Genomic DNA, 23,781 nt, shown 5'->3' on the forward strand with positions numbered 1-23,781 from the left:
ATACTCACTACTGCAGCCTTTCTCTTGGACAGACTTAAAACAACAATGAACTTACCTGATTCTGTGCTGTGAACTTCGCTCAACAGTTCCTCCAAGATTAGTTGTGAATTTCACTGTTTGTTATTTTTCCCAGATGCACTCCGATGTCCAGCGATACATAAATTCAAACAGCAAAGGCAGTAACATTTTATTAAATCCCCAGTTTGTCTCATTTGTACGTAAATTCCAATTCCCCTCTTCTCGGAGAAACCAAGCATCAATAATTTCCAACTTGTAAGTCTGAAAGCTGCAGTTTGCCAGATGCTTGTCTAAACCATCATTCTACTGTGCCGTCAGAGTGACATCCCTACCTACACCATGCCCAACATCCTCTTTTACCTTTGTCCACACAAGTTGGCATCAGGAAACACCACCCTCAACACATCAGCTTGCCTGCACTCAGACCAACTCAAACAAACTTCAGCCCTTCAACATTTTGCTTTGGAGCTAAGGAGCACCAATAGTTAGATGCATCTTGCAGGTTACTTTATTAAGCAATGACTGAGGTTGTGCCTAGTTGGTAGTAATCTGCCCTCTCAGTCAGAAAGTTCTTGGTTCAAGTCACATGCTAGCGCCTGAGCACAAAATTCAAGGCTGAAAGCCAACGTAGTACTGAAATTACTATTGGAGGTACTATTTTAAGCCAAGTCTCTATCTATTCTCTTAAATGGACATAAAGACCCCATGGCCCTATTTTGAAGCAGATCAGGGGAGTTATCTCCAGTATCGTGGACAATACTTATTCCACAAAAGACATTACAAAAACAGATCATCTGGATGGGACTCCACACATCGGGGTTTAGAAGAACAAGAGCTGATCTCATTGAGACATATAGTAATCTTAAGAAGCTTGACAGGGTTTATGCTGAGAGGATGTTTCCCATCATGGGAGAATCCTAGCCCTAGTCTCAGAATTAAGGTGCCTAATTTAAGACTGAAATGGAGTCTTAGAATCATTGAGTCATATGGCATGGAAACAGACCTTTCGATCCAACTTGTCCAAGCCATCCAGATTCCTAAACTGATCTTGTCCCATTTGCTAGCATTTGGTCCATATCCCTCTAAACCCTTCCTATACATATACCCATCCAGATGCCTTTTAAATATTGTAATTGTACCAGCCTCCACCACTTCCTCTGGCAGCTCAGTCCATAAACGCACCACTGTCTACATGAAAAAGCTACCCCTTAGGTCCCTTTTAAATCTTTCCCCTCTCACCTTAAACCTATGCCTTCTAGTTTTGCACTCCCTTACTCTGGGGAAAAGGCCTTGGTTATTCACCACATCCACCTCCTTCATTATTTTATAAACCTCTATAAGGTCACTCCTTAACCTCCGGTGCTCCAGGGATAAAAGCCCCAGCCTGTTCAACCTCTCCCTTTAGTTGAAACCTTCACCATTCTTGTAAATCTTCTCTGCACCCTTTCAAGTTGAAGATCTTTCCTGTATCAGGGAGACCAGAACAATATGGCCCAACCAATATCCTGCATAGCTACAACATAACTTCCCAGCTCCTTTACTCAATGCACTGTCCAAATAAAGGCAAGTGTACCAAACATCTTCTTCACCACCCTGTCTACCTGCGACTCGACTTTCAAGGAAATATGCACTTGCATCCCATACTCCCTTTGTTTAGCACACTCGCCAAAGACCCTATTATTAAGTGTACAAGTCCTGAACTGATTTGAAGCGCTGTTTTTCATCAGGTAGTTGCACATCAGAATCATAAGATGCAAAATTTATTGCAATAGGATTGCAGTGTCGTGGAATGTAATATTAAACAAATTTAGCTTAAGTCTTTCATCCTTTAAAATGATCGTGTGTGTGTGTGTGTATCTGTGTGAAAGAGTGTTTTCTGTCATGGAGTCACCTGTAGTGTGACATGAATATACACACACACACACGCAAGTTTGTGGGTTGAAATTGTACTTGCAGAATTACATTTTACTTTGTTTAAAACTGCATAACTTCATGTAAGATTCCCGTAAATCCCATTTGAGAAATAGAATCAGTCTGACCAAACACTAGGACACAGACAGACTTTAACTTCACACCTTCAATGCATTATCTGAGCTGAGATGGCACCTATTGTGAAAAACTATCTTGAGAACGGAACTTTAAAAAAGTACTGAGATTTGCATATGAAGGAACCAAAACTAACATGATCACTCTAAAAGACGAAAGACTTAAGCTAAATTTGTTTAATATTACATTCCATGACACTGCATTCCTGTTGCTATAAATTCTGTGTCTTATGATTCTGCTCCACCACCACCTGATGAAGAAGCTAGTGCTTCCAAATAAACCTGTTGGACCATAACCTGGTGTTGTGTGATTTTTAACTTTGTCCACCCCAGTCCAACACTGGCACCTCCAAATCATGTTCTGATTTGACTTTCTAAAATGTAACACCTTCCATTTATCTAAATTAAACTCAATCTGCCACACCTTGGTCCCTTGGTCCATCTGATCAAGGTCCCGTTGTACTCTCACATAACCCTCTTGACTGTCCATGACACCACCAATTTTGGTGTCATCTTCAAACTTACTAACCATACTTCCTAGATTCATATCCAAGAGATGAGGAGGAATTTTGTCTTTCAGAGCATTCAGAGTCTTTGGAACTATTTACCACAGAGAGCTGGGGGGAGCAATTCCTTGTGTATATTTAAGGCTGACATAGCTAGATTTTGGTCAAGAGTGTGGTGCTGGAAAAGCACAGCAGGTCAGGCAGCATCCGAGGAGCAGGAAAATTGACGGATGAAGGGCTGTTGTCTGGAACGTTAATTTTCCTACTCCTCGGATGCTGCCTGACCTGCTGTGCTTTTCCAGCACCACACTCTTGACTCTAATCTCCAGCATCTGCAGTACTCACTTTCACATAGCTAGATTCTTGGTGAGTAGGGGATTCGAGGGTTACAAAGAAAGGCAGCAAAATGGACATGAGGAATGACAGATACACCATGATCCTATCGAATGGCTGAGTAGTCTCAAGGGCCGGAACGGCCTACTCCAGTTCCTATTTCTAATGGTCTTGTCACATTACTGTTTGTGGGAGATTGCTGTACCAAATTAATTGCTGTGTTTCTTATATTATAACCATGACTACGTTTCAGAAATATTGGTTTTAAGACATCTCACTGATCATGAAAGGCTCTATAGAAATGTAAATCTTTCCTGCTACTCTGTTCTACACAACTTCCAGCATCGCTTCTTCACCAGTTTTCCTGACAGCCAGGCAGTCAGGGAAAAAGATGGAAAAAACATTAAATCAATTAAAAAAGTGACCTGCCTCTTGTCAGTTGATTGGTTTTGCCTGACGGTACGCCTCTATTAATACTGGAAAGTTGGCTGCTTGGATTTGTGATTGAGATCGTGTATTTCACAGATCTGCTTAAGCTGAGATGTTTGGAGAAGTAAAATGCAGTCTCTGCATGATAATAGCATTTGGTTTATTGGAATCTTAAAACCAAATAAGGGACGAGGGAGTGGCTTCCAATATCTCCTTTCAACTGAAGGCTCTGGTGATGGTCACAGACCATTTTTTCAGGTTGTTGAACCCCCCTCTAGCTCAAGGATATCAACTCTTCTTTAATTTTCTGTGCATCTTTTCCACACGTTCTGACAAGTTTTTATTCCTGTAATCTCATTTGTTTCACTTGTACTTTGACTGATGATGGTCATGATCATATTCCATTAGGGCTGAAATGATCATTCCTCTCCTTCATTATAATACACGGCCTTTAATATCCTTTTTCATTTAATGAAATGCAAAACAATGTTAACGAATGCTGATGAAATTTCATGTGGAAAACATCACTTACCATGTGAGAATTAATATAATTTCACCCAGTCCATAGCTTGATGTTTGAGTGCTTAAACACATTATACTGCAATTAGAACACATTTTGAATTGATAGAAGATTGCAATTTAATGATGGGTTTGAAGGATCAGACAGAGAATGCCCTAAATAAACGATTATACCAGACAGAAGTACAACAGGGGCAAATTAAAAGCTCTGAGTTTGGATCAGGGCCAAATTCATATTAATAGTGTCACATTAACTCAGACGAAGGAATAAAAAATTGTCAAGCAATCAGCTTTGCATCAGCAAGCACTGAAATTTTATTGCGAGTATTCAATTATGTTCTGAACAACAACAAAAGATCATATCCAGAGGGGCAAACCAGTTTTCAAAAGGGTAAAGCTGATGAAAACGGCCGAGATAAATCATAATCCACAACGTTAGAGAAAATGCATTGGTTGGAGTGTCAAGAGATTGTTTTTCCTCTCTCCCTGGTGACTGTAAGAAGAAATAACTGCAGGGAAACGTCACATACATCTTCAGGTTTATGTCCTGTCACCTGCAGACCTCTGCACTGCATGGGCATTTGTTTAACGGCTGCAGTGTGTTGTAATACCAAGTGAGGCACCTTGTCAAAAAGGCCAAGGACAAAACTAATGAGGCAATTACAAGATAGCTGCATGATCGTGGCCTTCTTGGACTGCTCAGAAAACAATTAAATCAACTTTCCTCTCATATCTTGCTTTAAGTAATGGCGTTCAAAGTGGAATTAGAATCATAGAATCCTACAGTATGGAAAAGGGCCATTTGGCCCAACAAGTCCACACCGACCCCCCCCAAAGAGTAACCCACCCAGATCCATTCCCCTACATTTCCCCGACTAATGCACCTAAGCTTCACATCCCTGGACACTGTGGGCAACTTAACATGGCCAATTCACCTGACCTGCACATCTTTGGATTGTGGAAAGAAACCGGCGCACTCGGAGGAAACCCATGCAGACACGAGGAGAATGTGCAAACTCCACACAGTCACCCAAGGTTGAAATCAAATCCTGGTCCCTTGTCAAAGTTCAACAGTTTATTCTAAGTGGAAGTGGAATGAAAGTTTTTGGAATAACTCAAGTTCCAAATTTTGTCTTTTTCAGAATCCCCACTTCTGTACCTGTAAGCAGGTACAGAAATTGCCTTCCTAACAATCTCATATGTCTTCACAAGGACGTGCTCAACATTTTGTTTTCTTCTGTATAAAGCTCTTCTGAACTAAAGTATTTGAACCACATAATTGTTACAGACAGCAATATCAAGATATATAAAACCATCACCAGGCTGTGAGCACATCCACAAATTCCAACATGTCCTGCTGCTGTAATTTCTAAGTTGTATCTTGAAGAAAGTAATTCCCAAGGTGGGTGACCAACTATACCAGTAGACTGGCTAAGTAGTGGCCATTTTATGTGCTGGCTGGCATTTTGCAGCCAATAGGATAGGTCTTGAAGCATACAGAGATTGTCAAATGTACCCTAGCAGCCTCCCGCAGGGTGGGAGGGTTGTGTGGAGGTGGGGGGGGGGAGGGGGGGAGGCGTGATGTTGGGGGGGAAGTAGGATCCTTCTGGCCTGTGGTGACCTTCTTGGTAACTCTGTGCCACCTAGTGGCAAGTTAGGCCTTCCGATTGGTGAGTCATGTGCGCCTGGCCTAACACAGCTAAAAGTAAACATATCCACCTTTCAAGGGCATCTCAGGATGGAGAAACCCTCTTCTCCTTCCTGCAATCTTACCTGTGATCTTTTCTGTCACTGCAAGGTTTGCTTCCCTTTCACTTTAAAATTTAACATTCAACTCAACTCCACAGAGGAACGGATTGAATCAAGACTCAATCATGAACATGGTCAAGCCAATCACTATGGCCATTGAGCAAATTATGTCACTGTTCCATACATCACTCTGAACTACAGTCATAAATATGTCCCTTTAGTTATAAATAGGTCCCTACAGTTGTAAATAGACTCATTCCATGGTCTTCGGTGCTGAAATGGTGTTGCATTGATATGGAAAGACTAAGGGAAACCTCGATTCATTCCCTGGACTGTATTGGCAAAATTGAATGAAAATAAACAACATTTGTGTGTAGTTTTCCATGAGATTTATGTTGGTCACTGTTTCTGTAGGGATACAACCCTCTTTTGTGAGTTTTACTCCTGACGCTAAGTTGATCCCTATAGGATGTGGGAGCACTGCCAAAATGATAGCATGAATACAGCATTTACAAAATGAGTGGAAAATATAAATTGGGACCCAGTGAAATAGGCTGTAAATATATAATTACAGTGAAGGCATATGTCAGGAGTGTGATGGAACACTCTGCACTTGCTCGAGTGAATGCAGCTGCAACAACACTCAAGACGTTTGACACCATCCAGGATAAAGCAGTTCACTTGATTAGTAACCCATCCACCACCTTAAACATTCACTCCCTCCATCATAAGCAGTGGTTGGCAGCAGTATGTATCAGATAGAAGCTGTGTTTCAGCAAATCACCAAAACTCTATCTCCAGCACTTCCAACCAAACCTATTATCTCTGCTACATAGAACAGAAAGGGCAGTAAACAGCACCACCTGCCAGTTGCCCTTCAAATCACAGATTGTTCTCCCTGGAACGTATCATCATCATGACTGGGACTATATCCTGCAGATCCATATCTAATAATCTATCTATTCTATATCTAATTTTAGGGGTGATGTGACATTACTTAAGAAAATATGCAAATGAACAAGGAACCAGGATGCAAAGAACATGTGACTAGCTGTTAGTTAGTAATGGAGGTTGCTGAATCGCTGGAGCACAACGATTTGGTGAGCTGTCCTTAAAAATATTATACCTACCACGTGGAGTTTTCAAATAAACAGAACTTACTTATAGTTTCTGAAATAACTGCATGGAGACTGGTACCTCATTACCTTTTATTTAGTTTACCGACAGTATGGAAACAGGCTCTTTGGCCCAACAAGTCCACACCGACCCTCCGAAGAGTAACTCACCCAGACCCATTCCCCTAATTATTGCACCTCACACTATGGTCAGTTTAGCATAGCCAAACCCACACAGACACATGGAGAACATGCAAACTCCACACAGACAGTCACCCGAGGCTGGAATTGAACCAGGGTCCCTTGCACTGTGGGGCAGCAGTGCTGAACACTGAGCCATCATGCTGCCCGAAGTTACATGTGTACAGTATACTATCTGTGGCCAGCCAACTCAGAGTCAGTCCCTTGAACTAAGGGGATTCTAAGTCCCCTGCTTATATCATCTTTCTTTTAAGATTCTAATCTACAGGGTTTTTAAAATTAAAATCTACAACACTACTGCCAAACAGCAGTAATGCTTATTTCTCCCCAGCACCTATGTCATGTGTGTGAAGGTGAAGGACACAGTGAAGAACAAAGAGAACAGAAAACTTTATTCATATTCTACCACCAGGAAGAAAAAAACCTTCTCTCCAAGGTCAATGCCTACGTGATTGAAAAAAGTGAAGGAGAGGGTAAGGGTTTAATTCAAAATAGTGTCGGTGGGGGGGAAATAAAGCACTCCACTCCCTGTGGTGCCCACCTCTCCCTGAAAACCTTGAGGATATTGGTAGACACTGCATGCTCCTTCTCCAGGGACACCCAGGCCCGGACGTAACCAGGGAAAAGGAGCAGGCAATTGGCCATAATGACCCCCTCCATGGCCCTTTTCCTGGGCCTGTTTATGGCCAGCCTAGTCAGGCTCAGAAGCAGACCCATGAGGTGGTCCTCCGACCTGCCCTCCCTCCTCCGCACCAGGTGAGACCCCTGTTTATATATATTCTTTTCTTTTACAGAAACCAACAGTACACACTTTCTGTGTGGCCAGCCAGCTCAGAGCCAGAGTCCCTGGCACTGATCCCGCTCCCTCAGAGCCAGCTGTCAGAGTGAACAGGATGTCTGACACTCTTTTTTTTTTCCTTTTATATTACTCCCTCACTACCTTCTAAGAGTGGTAGTGCTTATTTTTGCCCAGCACACATGTTGTGTGTGTGCAGGTGTAAGGCACAGTGAAGAACAATATGTGTGTAAATCTTTATTTATATTCCACCACCAGGAACAAAGGGAGAGGTCAGCGACAAGCAGTGTCCTTCTCAACAAAGGGCAATATTGCGTGATCAAAAAAAGTGAAGGGAAGGGCAGGGTTTAAATCAAAGTAGAGTTGGAGGGGGAAATAAAACACTCCACTCCCTGTGGTGCCCACCTCTCCCTGAAAACCTCAAGGGTGTTGGTAGTCACCACGTGCTCCTTCTCCAGGGACAGCCGGGGCAGGACATAATCAGAGAAGAGGGGCAGGCAATCGCCCATAATTACCCCCTCCATGACCCACTGCCTGGACCTGTTTATGGCCAATTTGGCCAGGCCCAGGAGCAGACCAATGAGGAGGTCCTCTGACCTGCCGTACCCCCTCCACACCAGGTGAGTCCCCTGTTCATATTTTTTTTCAAGCACTCACACTACTGCCTAAGAGCAATAGTGCTTATTTATTCCCCAGCGCCCGTATCGTAGGAGGTGTAGGAGTTCCCTGTTTATAAATGTTTTGATTTTATTAAACAGTACAAAATACAGTTGATGATAAACAGAAAGCAGCAGTTCACAAAAAAATATTATATACAGGGGAAAGGGCAGCAAAGCCAAACCCCAAACACCACCATCCAACCTGTTTTCAGGGAGATGCCAACAAACCTTAAATCCCCTGTTTATATTGGTCAGGCAAGGCTTTCTCATTTGGCCCAGGTTAACAACCCCAATCAAGGATCTCATAATCAAACCGATCCACCTGGTTCCAATCACTACAAATTCCTAAACCTGTGTGAATTATTAGATTAGAGTAGTGCTGGAAAAGCACAGCAGGTCAGGCAACATCCGAGGAGCAGGAAAATTGATGTTTCGGGCAAAAGCTCTTCATCCTGATGTGTTGCTGCCTGCTGTGCTTTTCCAGCACTACTCTAACCTTGACTCATTCAATCCCTCAAGCCTGCCCCACCATTTAACAAGATCACGCTGATTTGCTCCTGGCCTCAACTCCTCTTCAGTGCCACCTCAGAATGGGTATCAATACCTGGGTATTTCCACAGGTTAATATCCTTCCTCTTTAAATAATTACAGTGATCTAAGTGAGAACTTCTGGAATTCACTACTTTCTGAAAGAAGAAATTCCGTGGCATTCTTACTTGTAAAAGAGTGCCCCGTTATTCTGAACTATTTTGCCTTGTTTGAGATTCTTCCAGTAATGGAAACATCTTTTTAACATCTACCCCTGAGGCGTCCTCATAATCATGGACAATAAATGACAGCCTTATCAATTATAACATATCACTGGAATAAATATGAAACAAGTCAGAAGATGGCAACAGGACTTATACACTTAATAGTAAGGTCCTAGGGAGTGTTGCTGAACAAAGAGACCTTGGAGTGCAGGTTCATAGCTCCTTGAAAGTGAAGTCTCAGGTAGATAGGATAGTGAAGAAGGCGTTTAATATTCCTCCCCTTATTGGTCAGAGCATTGAGTATAGGAGTTGGGAGGTCATGTTGCGGCTGTACAGGATATTGGTTAGGCAACTATTGGAATACTGTGTGCAATTCTGGTCTCCTTCCTATAGGAAAGATGTTGTGAAATTTGAAAAGGTTCAGAAAAGATATTACAAGGATATTGCCAGGGTTGGAAGGTCTAAGCAATGGGGAGAGGCTCAACAGAATGCGGTTATTTTCCCTGGAGCATTGGAGGCTGATAAGTGACCTTATAGAGGTTTATAAAATCATGAGAAGCATGGATAAGGTCAATAGACATGTCTTTTCCCCAGGTTTGGGGGGGGAGGCAAGATTTAAAAGGAACCTGAGGGGCAACATTTTCATGCAGAGGGTGGTGTGTGTATGGAATGAGCTGCGAGAGGAAGAGGTGGTGGCTGGTATAATTACAATGTTTAAAAGGCACCTGGAAGGGTATATGAATAGGAAGGATTCAGAGCGATGTGGGACAAATGCTTGCAAATGGGACTAGGTTAATTTAGGATATCTGGTCAGCATGGACTGAAGAGTCTGATTTCTTGCTGTACATCTCTATGACTGTATGGCTAACAAGCAATAGATTGTGTGATCCATTGTGTGAGGTTATGTAAGTGATTTACCAAATGCTTTTGAATGTTAAGTCATTACTTTCCATGACCACGTTGCATTTGGTCATGTGTAAGAAGCTATAGCTTGTGTGTGTTTCTCTCTAAACAGAGTTAGGAGCAAATACTCAACAGAGAAACAAAAGAGTAATTAATGCTAAATTATGTGCTTTCTGTTCCTGAAGAAATGAGGCTTGCAGGGACATTGGCTATGCCTTCCTTGTGGAATCTTTATAACAATCTTGCTTCTATTTTCAAACACCATCAATCTCCCTTTCCCCTCAACCCTGTGCCCTCCAGCTCTAGTCAATGCCAATTCCACGATTGTCCATCGGAGATTAAAATTCAAGTGGAGGGATGTTTGACAACATCACAAATACCTTCAGTTTCTATTTTTCACCAAGCAGAATTACCCTTTCCATTCCAATGCAGTGCTTCATTGAAAAGGTGACCCATGAGCTGAGAAAACTCGACAGTTGAGGAAAGAGTCAAAATTTCAGTTCACCTTGGGATCTGAGTCCCTGCTCCTCTGGCTAGAAGCAAAACATTTCACTATATGATAAGGACATAAGAAATAGGAGCAGGATTAGACCGTCTGGTCCCTTGAGCCTGCTCCATCATTCAATAAGATCATGGCTGGTCTTTTTGTGGACTCAGTTCCACTTACCCACCTGCTCAACATAGCCCTTAATTTAATTATTGTTCAAATATCTATCTATCTTTGCCTGAAAAAATGATATAGTCAGTTTGTTTTTAAAGGTAATAATCAAAATAGGTTGAGCAACACTGAGAGGCACATGGTTTACTTATTAAAGGTGTTGTTTGATAAAAGCTCCTTTTTATCCTCTGCTATTAAAGTGCACAATAAGTACAGTTCCTCTTTTCATGTTATACAATCACAGTGGAAGCATTTGAAAACCTCTCCAATGATTAGCTTGGCACTTGGAGTAAAAGTTCCATTTGCGAGGTTGCTAGGGAATTATGCCTGAAGAGCTTCCTTGTAAATGAAAACAAATCTGATGGCATTCTTGTGTCACTTTCAGCGCCATGAGTCATTGCACTCTGAATGTATGTTCTCAATTTGTCTCTTTTGAATTGTTCCCATTCCCACAATTCAACAGATACCAGATTTCTGTGCACGGAGTATTAATCAAAAATAGCTCAAGCGCGATGCATAGATTTTCCATGCGTAATACAATCGAGGGAGCATTGGAAAACAAAACCGTCACCTTTGCCCCTGAATCAAATAGCAGCAACAACAGGAACATATTTTAAATCTTCAAATCAAACAAGTAAATTGAGGCACAAAATGTAATTTGTTCGACTAGGTTCCCCTTTGTGAGCATTTTGTATCAGAAGTATTGTATTTGCAGTTGCTTCAAAGGAGTAGTCAAGCAGACCCAGTTTACAATTGAAACAAGAATCCATTATTGCTATCACTGCATGGCAAAACGTTGACAGGAATTAAAGGAGCAAAAGGTTCATGGTTTGCAATGCAAACTTTTTCAAAGCAGAGTTGTTGGCAAAATTGGAGGACTAAATTGGATAACTCCCTGGAAATCAGGTGCGGGCATTGCAATAAACCTGAGAGGACATTAGCTTAAAGTGGCAAGTTCAAAAATGTCCAATCAGGCATGAAATTGATGTCTGACTCTGGCTGGAATCAGGATCTTCTCTTCTGTCTATAATTATTGCATTGCATGTTAATGCCTGAATTCTCACCCATGACAATATGGCATTCACTGCTACCTGGGCAAGGGCAAAGCTGGCATAATTTTTCAGCTAAATTGGCACCTATTTCTCTAAGCAAATGGCTCTCCTGATCTGACCTTTGCAATTATGGGATGCCAGGTGTTATCAATAAAAGTGCTGACATTTTCTGCCTTCTTTACCATTTTTGCACAGAGAACCTTCGGGGAAAATTACCATTTCAGGCTCTAAACTGCCTTTAACATAGTAGTAATATTCATAGAACCTTAATTGCCATTTTCGTCAGGAACGTGTTTCTATGAAAACTTTAATTAGTTCCATGGACAATGGGAGACAAAAGAGCCCCTAAAAGAAAAAGTCTTGAATTAACTTTTGTTGGTCTTGAAACATATGTTAAAGAGCCACAAAAATAATCGTGGGCCACTGCACCCCTAAGATTCCCTCCTGGTGTGTCCCAGTCACCTTGCTGGCTGTAGCTCTGACCAGAATTTCTAGGCTGCATCTGATGAACTGCACTAGGCTTCCTATTTGGTGGTCCTGCAGCTCGCTCACTGAACTTAATTGAAACCAGTATCTCAAAACCACAGAGGCCACTTCATCGCCAAAATGTACAGGACACCAAAAGTCAAAATCAGTCTAAAGTGTTTCAAATCTTAAAAACAAAGCTACAATCCTGTGTAGGTCAAATGGTAATATATTTGCATTGATATTGTTTCCCTTTATAAGCAGTTTCTTAGACTGTTTTACTGTTCAGGAGAAAGATCACATCAATTGTATTAGATTTTTTTGGCTCAGATGGGAAATAAATGCGAGGCAATATGCTAGGAGAGGAAGATGGTTTTGACATAGGATAGTTGTAAGGGAAGTCACCAGACTAAAAGATCAGAAAGGATAATGGTTTCTGACTGTGGTCATCTGTCCTTGCACATCCTTTTTGATCTGTCTGAAGATTATGACATGGTTGCAGCCATACCATCCACCTCCAACACCTCAGCAGCACTGCTCACCTGGGACTGCCTCACCTGGGTCCATTCTTATCTGTCTCATTGTAATTGCCTCTCTGTCCACTCCTGCACCCTTGCTTCTGTAATCCCCAGAGGAGCTATCCTTGCTCCTTCTTATTTCTTATTTCCATGTTGTACATCAACTACATTCTCTGAAAATACAATGTCAAACAATGTTTCATGTGTGCTTCCGGCAACCAAACCTACCTCACTGTATTTTACTCGGCTCCTCCATTGCCTTTAAATTGCAAGCCTGACTGTTGATGTCCACTATTGGATAAGCAGACATTTTCCCCAAGCAAATATAAAGAAGACAGTAGCAATTGTCTTTCGTCCCCACTATTGTCTATTCTCTAACCACCAACCCTACCCCTGTCCTGGTAACTGCCTCTGGCTGAATCATCACCATTTGTGACCTTAGTGTTGTGTTTGACTGCAGATGAATTTCTGACCACAGATCCACTTTATCATGCAGATTTTCTACTTTCACTGCCACAAAATGGTCAAATCCACCCCTTTCTCAGCTCACCTGTTGCTGAAATCCTCATCCATACTTTGGCATCTGGACTTAATTATTTTAATCCTCTTCTGTCCAACCTTTCATCTTCCATCCTCTTTCAACTTAAGCTAAACCAAAACATCACTTTCTAATGCACGTCAACTCCTATTGACTCATCTCTCAGTTTACACTAAATGCATTTACTGCTGGGCTGGCAAAGCCATAGTTTTAAAATTCCCATCATTATCTGCAAATCCTTCCTAACCCTTGCCCCTTCCTAATCTGCAAATTCTTCCAGCATCACAGCCCTCCAACATCCCTGCATTTTTTTTTCAATTCTGGCTCTTGCATATTCCTTGTTTTTGTTGCTCTGCCACTGGTGCCTGTGCCTTGAGTTGACTAGATCCTATGTTCTGCATTTCTCTCCCTTTACCTCTTCACTTCCATTCTTTGTTTTCTCCTTAAGACATTACTTCAAATCTACTTCTTTGACTAAACTTGGTCAAAGCTTTTGGTCATCTGTGTTAATATCTCGTGTGGGGCAGTGTCAATTTTATTTTGTTAAAACTCCTGTGAAGTGCTTTGATAACTTTTATCAAAAATGTTATATCAATTGTGTACCTGCTACAAAACGCACCTCGGCAACTCTCCAGACTGCATTGACGGCCCTTATATTCTCTCCCCACGGGCTCTTGTATCCTCTATGCCAATGTATGCACCTCTACCAACCACTTGGCTCTTTTTAGCCCCAGGTCAAATTATGCCACTCTGCCCACCTCATGGGCCCTAAAACACCAAGTCAACTTAAACATTCCTGCCCAACATGCATGTCTCTTTGTAGCCACCATGCACACTCACATACCTCTGCTTTACCCAACTTCTCTTTCTAGCCCCTAAGCCAACTCCAGCTCCTATTCCCAATCACGATGTCCCTTTATAGCCCCTATACCAAACTAATGCCAGATTATACCCCAAACTCGAGTGTTTTCCCTTCTATCTACAATGCAAATGCATCCACTATGAACAAATCTCTCATAACAAAAACCTTGTAATTTATAATCCCACTTCAAAGAGTCTAAAGCCACTTATAGCTATCAATCAAATTGCAACTAGCAGGTAATTTACTGTGACAATAGATAGTTTTGAAATTAGTTATGCAGCACTAATCCAGAAATAGAAACCAAACCTTTACCAGCAGATAGAATAAAATAGCAAGCAGTTATTTATTTTTAACATCAGGCATTTTTTTCAAAGGTTTAAAGGGCTGAATATTTAACGCCATGGCAGCTCCTTTTGACAGATCCTCCTGACAGCTCATCTTGACACTTTTGACAGTTCCTCTCAATAATTTCTCTTGCCACCTTTGTCAATTGTTTTTTGACAGTTCCATGAGGTTTTGCACTTTTGACAAGTATTCATGGCTACAATTAGCAATTTTAAAGAAACTAGGCCCTCCTGAAAGCGTGCCTGGCTTCCACCAAATGACATCTGACCTCCTCAAAAGATGTCCCAAGACCAAGCCTAATGAGATACATGAACCCTGTGAAAGGATACATATGGAATCGAAATGAATCCACAAGTTCTGCTTCAAGATGGCAGCAGAGTAACAGGCCGGAATCTCTGTTTTCTTTCCATTTTTTCGCTTTTGCTCTTTTTCTTATTTGCCTCATTTTGTTCTCTTTAAGGTCTAGAAAGTTGCAGACCCGCCCCAGCCTAGGGCCTCCTGACAAGTGAGTAGCAAGGTCCCAGGCTTGCAAGCTAGGCTGAGGGTCCAAGTCTGCAACTAGGCCCCGGGCACTTGAAGGAGCGGGAGCATCAGTGAAAGGGAAGACAATGGACTGGCAGCAACAGCTGGAAGACCATTGGATGGAGAACACGAGATATGGAAGCCACACATCCCCTGGCCCTTGGCTCCGGCTCAGACACAGTGCTTGCAGGAGCCTGACCCTGCAGTGCTTGCAGAGACCCAGGAGCCCATTTCAGAGACTCCAGGTGATGTCAAGCAGCAACTGGAGGAGCAGTGGAGGAGGAACAAGAAGAGAATTAGATAAATCCTATTGCAGTAAAATCTTGTGTCAGTGTTTCAAGATGGTGCCAGAGTGTGGCAATACTTTGTATATAACACGCAACAAAATGCCTTCACTGTATTTTTATATATGTGTAATAATAAATCTAAATCTAAAGCTATGTTCAGACCTGCATTTCCTAACTGTAATCTCTGCATTTTGGTATTTCAGCTAAAATCCCACTATAATGAAGGTTTCTGAAGTAGGGTCACTGGACCCAAAACATTTACTCTGCTTTCTCTGCACAGGTGCTGTCATACCTGTTGATTTTGTTTTTGATCTGCAGTGTCCACAGTTCTTTGGGGTTTTTTTTTATTTCTGTACGGGAGGAAACTACCTTCATGTAATGTGGCTGACCCTATTCTAGCTTCAGAGGACCCCGCCAACAGAAATATATTTCTTTCCCCACCCCTGTCTGCGTTCCGCAGAGACCATTCCCACTGCCTTGGGACCCTCCAACCATGAGGGATCAATGTTGATTTCACCAGTCTCCTCATCTTCCCACCCCCCCACATTATGCCTGATCCAACCCTCCAACTTGGCACTGCCCTATTGATCTGTCATTCCTGTCCATCTTCCTTCCCACCTATCTGCTCCACCCTCTGCTCCAACCTATTACCATCACCCCCCACCATCATCTGCCTATCGCATTCTCAGCTACCTTACTCCCAGCCCCACCCCCTCCCATTTATTTCTTACCCCTTGCCGCCCCCCTCCCCAACATTCCTGAAGAAGAGCTTATGCTCAAAACATCAACTCTCCTTCTCAGAGGCTGACTTTGGCTGTGCTTTGCCAGCACCACACCTTTTGACACTGATCTCCAGCATTTGCAGTCCTCACGTTCTCCAGCCATCTTAACTCGGTCCACCCCACTGATCCTCGGCTCATTGGCTTAAAGAAATGAACTTGGACCATGGGAGGAACAATGCAGACAGAGATCCTTGGAATGGGAACTCCTATTTCCACTTCTCACCCATTGTCCCCCTCACATGACCCCATTCCTCCTTTCAGCCTCATTATTCAATGGCAGAGTCAGTCCTTGCTGCCCTTAGCTGGGTTGTCCCAGTCTCTAGAGCCCTCAGGATATTGGTTAAAAGCAACTTATCAGTCGAAGGAGGGTCCAAAGCCTCCACCTTGCTGTCATCACAAGGTTGGCACTTTATTGATGTGCTATGAAGAGGAAAAAATAAAAAAATTCAATTTTGCAAGAGTCTGCATATGACTGTGTTCCACATTGTTAAAATGTTATGTTTCTGTTGCATGCGCAGTGATAATGTTGCTCCACTTTCTCCATTGTTAGTAACTGATTGCTAAGTGGCCTTTTCCACGGTGCACTGATGAATGGGAAGACTTGAACTGATGCCACGAAACTGAGCTGTGAAACGAAGTTTCATTGTTTGCAGGCCTGCTTTGTGTTAGTGGTATTGGTTGTGGTGGAAGGATTGAGGCAAGAAAAGTAGCCTTTGTATCTGGATATTACATGGGTGGAACCTAAGAGAACCCTCCAATAATGAGAGCATCCTAGGCATTCCTGGCAGCAATACAGGCAGTTTGTGGTGGGTTACCCACAACATGTTCCATTTCCTTCCCATCTGGCTCCTCCCCGACCACCTCAACTTCCACCTCCTCCTCAGAATCAGCTTCAGAGACTTTGAATGCTGCAGCTTGCTCCCCTTGCAGATCCAAACCATGCAGCATGTATCCTCAACGTTTTGATTGCTTGTTTGATGATGCATCTTGGATCGATTTGTCATGGAGTTGGCGAGTTTCCATGGACCGTTAAAAATGGTGAGTGGGACTTGAATGAGCAAACCTCATCTTCACTCGTGACAGATTCGGTTTTTTGAAAGGGGCGAAGGGACAGACGATTCACATAGGCAGGAAACCAAAACGCAGCATGACAATTTGATCTCAGTATTCAAGCAGCTCATCCAAGGACCTTAAACTATAGCTTGGGAGTCATAAATTGATATAGCAGACATATGTGCTGTTGAAGGGTGGGATAAGATATGCATATATATGATGAACCAAAGTTTTGTTGTTAAAAAGACCACTCTCTAAAGGTAAGAGGAGAAACAGGCTGCAGCTGTCAGTGAAGGTTAAAAAAACCTTTGCCTGACTACTTTGATTAGAAAGGTTAGAAAGGTTAGAAAGTAAAGTAATATATGACCATACAGTTTCATTTGAGTTTTTTGTTGACATTTATCCTCAATGGCTATCACTTTGAATGTTTGCCTGAGTTTCAAAAACTACAATTATCTTCTGAATTCACAGCTAAAGAGAAAGCTTTAGCTACTTTTGATGTGGATTCTAAATGGAAATTTTTAAAAATAGATTCAATGCTTGAAGAGATTTAAAATCTTTGAACTGACTTCATGTGTGTGTGATTTCTACAAAAAATGTGTCAGAATGCGAACTGAATTTGGATGTTAGACGATTTATTTTAAATCTCCACATCACACGTGAGGGCTTCCTATAATGGATATTAGGTTTTTTTCATTCATTCATTCATGGGATGAGGGCATCTCTGGCTAAGCCAGCATTTATTGCTCCTCTCTAATTGCCCAGCGGGTAGTTAAGGGTCAACCACATTCCTATGGATATGGAGTCATATGTAAGCATGACTGTTTTGTTCCTAAAGGACATTAGTAAACCAAATGGGTTTTTTTTTTGACCATCAATAATAGGTTCACAGTTATCATTAGATTCTTAATTGCAGATTTTTCATTGAATTCAAATTCCACCATCTGCAATGGCAGGATTTGAATCCAGGTCCTGAGGACATTACCTGGGTCTCTGGATTAAAGCCTCGCAACAATGCCACTAGACCATTGCCTCCCCAAGTCACAATGGTAGTGATGTGTAAGGTATGAGGTGCTGAGGCTGGATCTAATGGTTATGCTTGCAATGAATCTGTGGGAAAAACAATATACAGAGCAGGTTCATTTCAATGTGAGCAGTCAGTATTCACATCATTCATTATTGATGGTTTAACCTACTCCCTCATACAGTAGGGCATGGAGACCTCCACAGAATCTTACAGTGTGGAAACAGGCTCTTTGGCCTAACAAGTCCATACCAACTCTCCGAAGAGTAACCCCCCCAGACCCAATCACCTACCCTATACTTACCCTGACTAATGCGCCTAACCTATATATCCCTGAACACTATGGGCAATTTAGCATGGCCAATTCACCTAACCTGCACATCTTTGGACTGTGGGAGAATACCAGAGCACCTGGAGGAAACCCATGCAGACACGGGGAGACTGTACAAACTCCTCACAGAGGCAGCAGTGCGAACCACTGAGCAATCATGGCAGGAGATCTCTGGCAGGAGAGCCATAATGCCTGCCTCTACATTGTATTTTGACATAGGGACCATATTCCAAGAATGCAGCCCCAGTAATGATGCAGTAAGAGATTGTAGTGCTTGTAAGTACAGAGACCCTGTGCTCCCATAAGAGTTAGAAAGGAATATAAGCACAATGCAGAATAATTATAATTCAACAGTGGAATCAATTCCATGTCCCTGTGCAGCCGATGAAATCTTGCATTAGTTCTGCACTTTATGGCCTTCAGATATCTCCACTTAGGTTTCCTAGTGTTATCTCTGCATCCCAGGGATGATTATCTTCAAAATACAATGACTGCGATGACTATTGATATGATCAGGATTGCTTGTGGCTGGGATTTGCAGCATGCAAATTGAGGTTGGACACCTCATGCATTTCACATGCACAATGATATAGGCCAATTAGCCTAACCTTGGTTGTTCGTAAAATTCTAGAATCCATCATTAAGGATGAGGTTTCTAAATTCTTAGAAGAGCCAAGTCTGATTAGAACAAGTCAACATGGATTTAATAAGGGGAGGTCATGCCTGACAAATCTGTTGGTATTTGTTGAAGAGGTGACAAGTAGGTTAGACCAGGGAAACCCAGTGGATGTGGTCTATCTAGACTTCCAAAAGGCCTTTGATAAGGTGCCACACGGGAGGCTGCTGAGCAAGGTGAGGGCCCATGGTGTTCGAGGTGAGCTACTGGGATGGATTGAGGATTGGCTGTCTGACAGAAGGCAGAGAGTTTGGATAAAAGGTTCTTTTTTGGAATGGCAGCCAGTGACGAGTGGTGTCCCGCAGGGTTCAGTGTTGGGGCCACAGCTGTTCGCATTATATATTAATGATCTGGATGAAGGGACTGGGGGCATTCTAGCGAAGTTTGCAGATGATACGAAGTTAGGTGGACAGGCAGGTAGTACTGAGGAAGTGGGGAGACTACAGAAGGATCTAGACAGTTTGGGAGAGTGGTCCAGGAAATGGCTGATGGAATTCAATATGAACAAATGCGAGGTCTTGCACTTTGGCAAAAAGAATAAAAGCACAGACTACTTTCTAAACGGTGAGAAAATTCGTAAAGCCAAAGTACAAAGGGATCTGGGAGTGCTAGTCGAGGATTCTCTAAAGGTCAACATGCAGGTTGAGTCTGTGATTAAGAAAGCGAATGCGATGTTGTCACTTATCTCAAGAGGGTTGGAATATAAAAACACCATTGTGCTACTGAGACTTTATAAAGCTCTGGTTAGGCCCCATTTGGAGTACTGTGTCCAGTTTTGGTCCCCACACCTCAGGAAGGACATACTGGCACTGGAACATGTCCAGCGGAGATTCACACAGATGATCCCTGGAATGGTTGGTCTAACATATGAGGAACGTCTGAGAATCCTGGGATTGTATTCATTGGAGTTTAGAAGATTAAGGGGAGACTTAATAGAGACGTACAAGATAATACATGGCTTTGAAAGGGTGGACGCTAGGAAATTGTTTCCGTTAGGTGAAGAGGCTAGGACCCGTGGACACAGCCTTAGAATTAGAGGGGGTAAATTCAGAACAGAAATGCGGAGACATTTCTTCAGCCAGAGAGTGGTGGGCCTGTGGAATTCATTGCCGCAGAGTGCAGTGGAGGCCGGGACGCTAAACGTCTTCAAGGCAGAGATTGATAAATTCTTGTTGTCTCGAGAAATTAAGGGCTACGGGGAGAATGCGGGTAAGTGGAGTTGAAATGCCCATCAGCCATGATTGAATGGCGGAGTGGACTCGATGGGCCGAATGGCCTTACTTCCACTCCTATGTCTTATGGTCTTACGGTCTTATGTTCTGAATGCAGATGACTTCAACCTGCACACTGTATGAGTGATGCCACTGTCCCTTGAAGGGGGTCCTGCCACTCATAGGTGCAACCTGTGTGTGGGGACAGAAAGTAAACATAGTCTGCTGGTGACCAATGTCTGGATAAGTGTTGGATGGGGAGTAGGAGGTTTGAGACCATGTGCATGGCTCCAGCACAGATGCAGCGGTTTTGGGTGTTGTGACAATGGCAGAGACAGTGCCATAGCCGAGACCCCGGCGCCATTACAGAGACCACAGGCAATATCAACCAGCAAACAGAGGAGTGGTGGAGGGTAAGAAGAAGAGGAGGGAAAGATGAACTCTATTGCAGTAAAATCTTGCATTATGTTCAGCATTTTAAGTTGGCGCCAGACCATTTACATACGAGCAAGCACTTTCCATTATATTTTTATATACACGTGACAATAAATCTAAATTTCAACTGTTGTTTCCTTCTTGCCTTGTTTTCACTGGAAAGATTCAGAAATCCAGGAAAAGCTACAGTGCAAAAGTAAAACTTCAAAACCCACACTGATGTCACTCCATTTGACCTGTCAACATATAGTATTGAAGCTGACAAATTGTCTCTCTGCAGAGGGTTGTTCACACACAGCCGCGCTGCAGCTAAATGCTCCATTCAATGGGTAAGACACAGATTTGCAAATCACTTGCACTTCTCATACTTTCACCACACATCAGCCTCCCAACCCTACACAAAGCCACAGCCTCACTCGCCTCAAAATTCACCCACTGAAACTCCCCCGTTTCAAAAGAAAACAATATCAGATTGAAGTTTCAAGGAAACTTTACCTCGAACTACGCCATACAAGTCATAACTTCACTCTTCATAAAAAAGATTCTCATCCTGGTCACATTTTAACATATCTCTACTGCACTTTCTCCATTGTCCTTATTATATTTCTAAATTTTAACATCTAGAATTAGACACAATGTTCTAACTGCAGCCTAATATCTAAATTGGATCAAAGGAACAAGTAAGCCTTGTATTTATATGGCCCCTTCACAACCTCAGGCCATTCCACACCCTGAAGCACAATTACTGTTGGAATGTAAATAACACCCTAACCCCAATTTTGTACACAGCTGAGCTCCACAAACAGCACTATGATGTTTAACTGATAACCTGTTGATTGAAAGATAAACATTAGCCAAAATATTGGAAAGGACTCCACCGGTCAAATTTGAATATCGTCACAGGACCCTTTATGTCCCACTAAGACAGCAGATAATACAACATTTCACATGAAATTCAGCAACCCAGAAATGTAGCACTGCCAACCTACTGTATTCTGCCTAGACCTCTGGAATTGGGCATGAATTTACACCTTTTGACTCAGATGATACTGCAACCAACTGAGCTATAGCTCACACTATCATTGCAGCATTATAAATATCACTACTTTGCTTTCAGAATTCTAAGCCTCACTCAGAATGTAGGTTTTGCTAAGGAACCGGTCTGAGATACATTGGCATCAAACGCTCATGAAAAAGATACTGATTGCACCAAACCAACCTGCCCTCGCAAACTTGCAAAAGTGTCCAATATTAGCTGTAATTCTGAAACTGGACAACATTTAGTGAGTGTGCAAAGAATGATACTAACAACCAATTTTGTTGTTGGGCCTGCAATGTGGTTCATTTGCTTCATACTGGAAGCACATAAACAGATATTGATCCATATGTCTCTGTTCTTTGTAGGCAGCAAGAGCATATACCCACATCTATTTCAATGCAGCAAAATAGGTGATTGCCATTCACTGATTAATTTCCCAGGGCAATTATCCTGATGAATGCAAGAAGAAAGACTTAAACAAACTATCCTTTTTTAGCAATACCAAATGGCAGAATATAATTCAAAAACTGAATGTTTAACAGAACATGGGAAAATAACTGGGAAATGGAACTATATGGCTAAATCTTTCAAAGATCACATGTACTGAGTTTAAAAATCTCCCCCTGCATTGCAAAGTTCCACATTTCTATGAACAACAAGCTGGCAGAAAATTGTATGAATTTGTGATGGATTGTGATGAGATTTCCACTTATTTTCAAATCATGCAACTCTTACCATTGTGTTCAGAATGAACGTGAACTGCATCACTGAGTGTGACATCCTTCCTCTGTGATTCCATTGATGTTCATCTATTTTTAATATAGTTACAAAAGAAAGCTTTTAATCTGAGTACCACTGAATACTGCTGATTTTGGAATAAAATGCTGAAGTTACCATTTGGCTTGTCCCTGCATCACAGCAATAAAAGAAAATAACATACACAAGCTCGGTGTGAGCAGCATATAAAATCACACATTGTGCCTTGAAACATATGTATGCCATTACTGGAAGGTACTTTTCTATCCTGAATGTAATCTAATTGTGATAGTTTGCTATTCACTCTTATGGACCTTGTCCATCACATCTCCATTGTCTTCTGGTGCAGCAGATATGCCTTACTGTTTTACAGCCGCCTTGTATTTCTCTAATCTGAATTTCCACAGTACATGTTTTGTCAGACATTGTAGAGTTTTGCTTGAAGCTGGTTCACAACTCTTGCCCCTTTCGATCTGATGTCAGTCCCTAACTGAAGGAGGCATAAGCTGCCTGATCACCCACTTCCCCACAGCTCCCCACCCCCCTCCCCCACCTTGCCTGCACACGAGACAAAATTGTAAATAAACAAAGAACAGTACAACACAGGAACAGGCCCTTTGGCCTACCCAGACTGTGCCAACTCATGATGCCTTTCTTAACAAGAAACCTTTTGCTGCTTTGCAGTTTATATTTGTCTATTCACTGCCTATTCATATTTCTGTCAAAATGTTTCTTAACTATGCTTTTGCATCTGCCTCCAACAACTCTTCTGGCAGTGCAATTCAGGTATTTACCACTCTCTCTGTAAAAATCACTTAGCTCTCACCTTGCCTTTTACCTTAAGCCGGTGTCCCCTACTAATTGATATTGCTACCCTGGGAAAAAGACTGGGACTATCCATTTTAGGCTCTCATTGTTTTGTAAACTTCTATCAGATCACCCATCATCCTTCGATGTTCAAATGAAAACAAACCAAGTTTGCCCAATTTCTCCTCAGACCCAATACCCTCCAAATCAGGCAACTTCCTGGTAAACTGTTTCTGTACTCTCTCTAAAATTTACATCCTTTTGGTCCTGTGACAACCAGAACTGTATACAATATTCCAAATGTGACTGAACTAAAGTTCTTTACAGCAGAAAGGTGACCTGCCAATTTTTATACTCTGTGCTCCAACTGATGAAGGCTAACAAGCCATATGCCT

The sequence above is a fragment of the Chiloscyllium punctatum genome, chromosome 9 (assembly GCF_047496795.1).
Source record: "Chiloscyllium punctatum isolate Juve2018m chromosome 9, sChiPun1.3, whole genome shotgun sequence".
Lineage (NCBI taxonomy): Eukaryota > Metazoa > Chordata > Chondrichthyes > Orectolobiformes > Hemiscylliidae > Chiloscyllium > Chiloscyllium punctatum.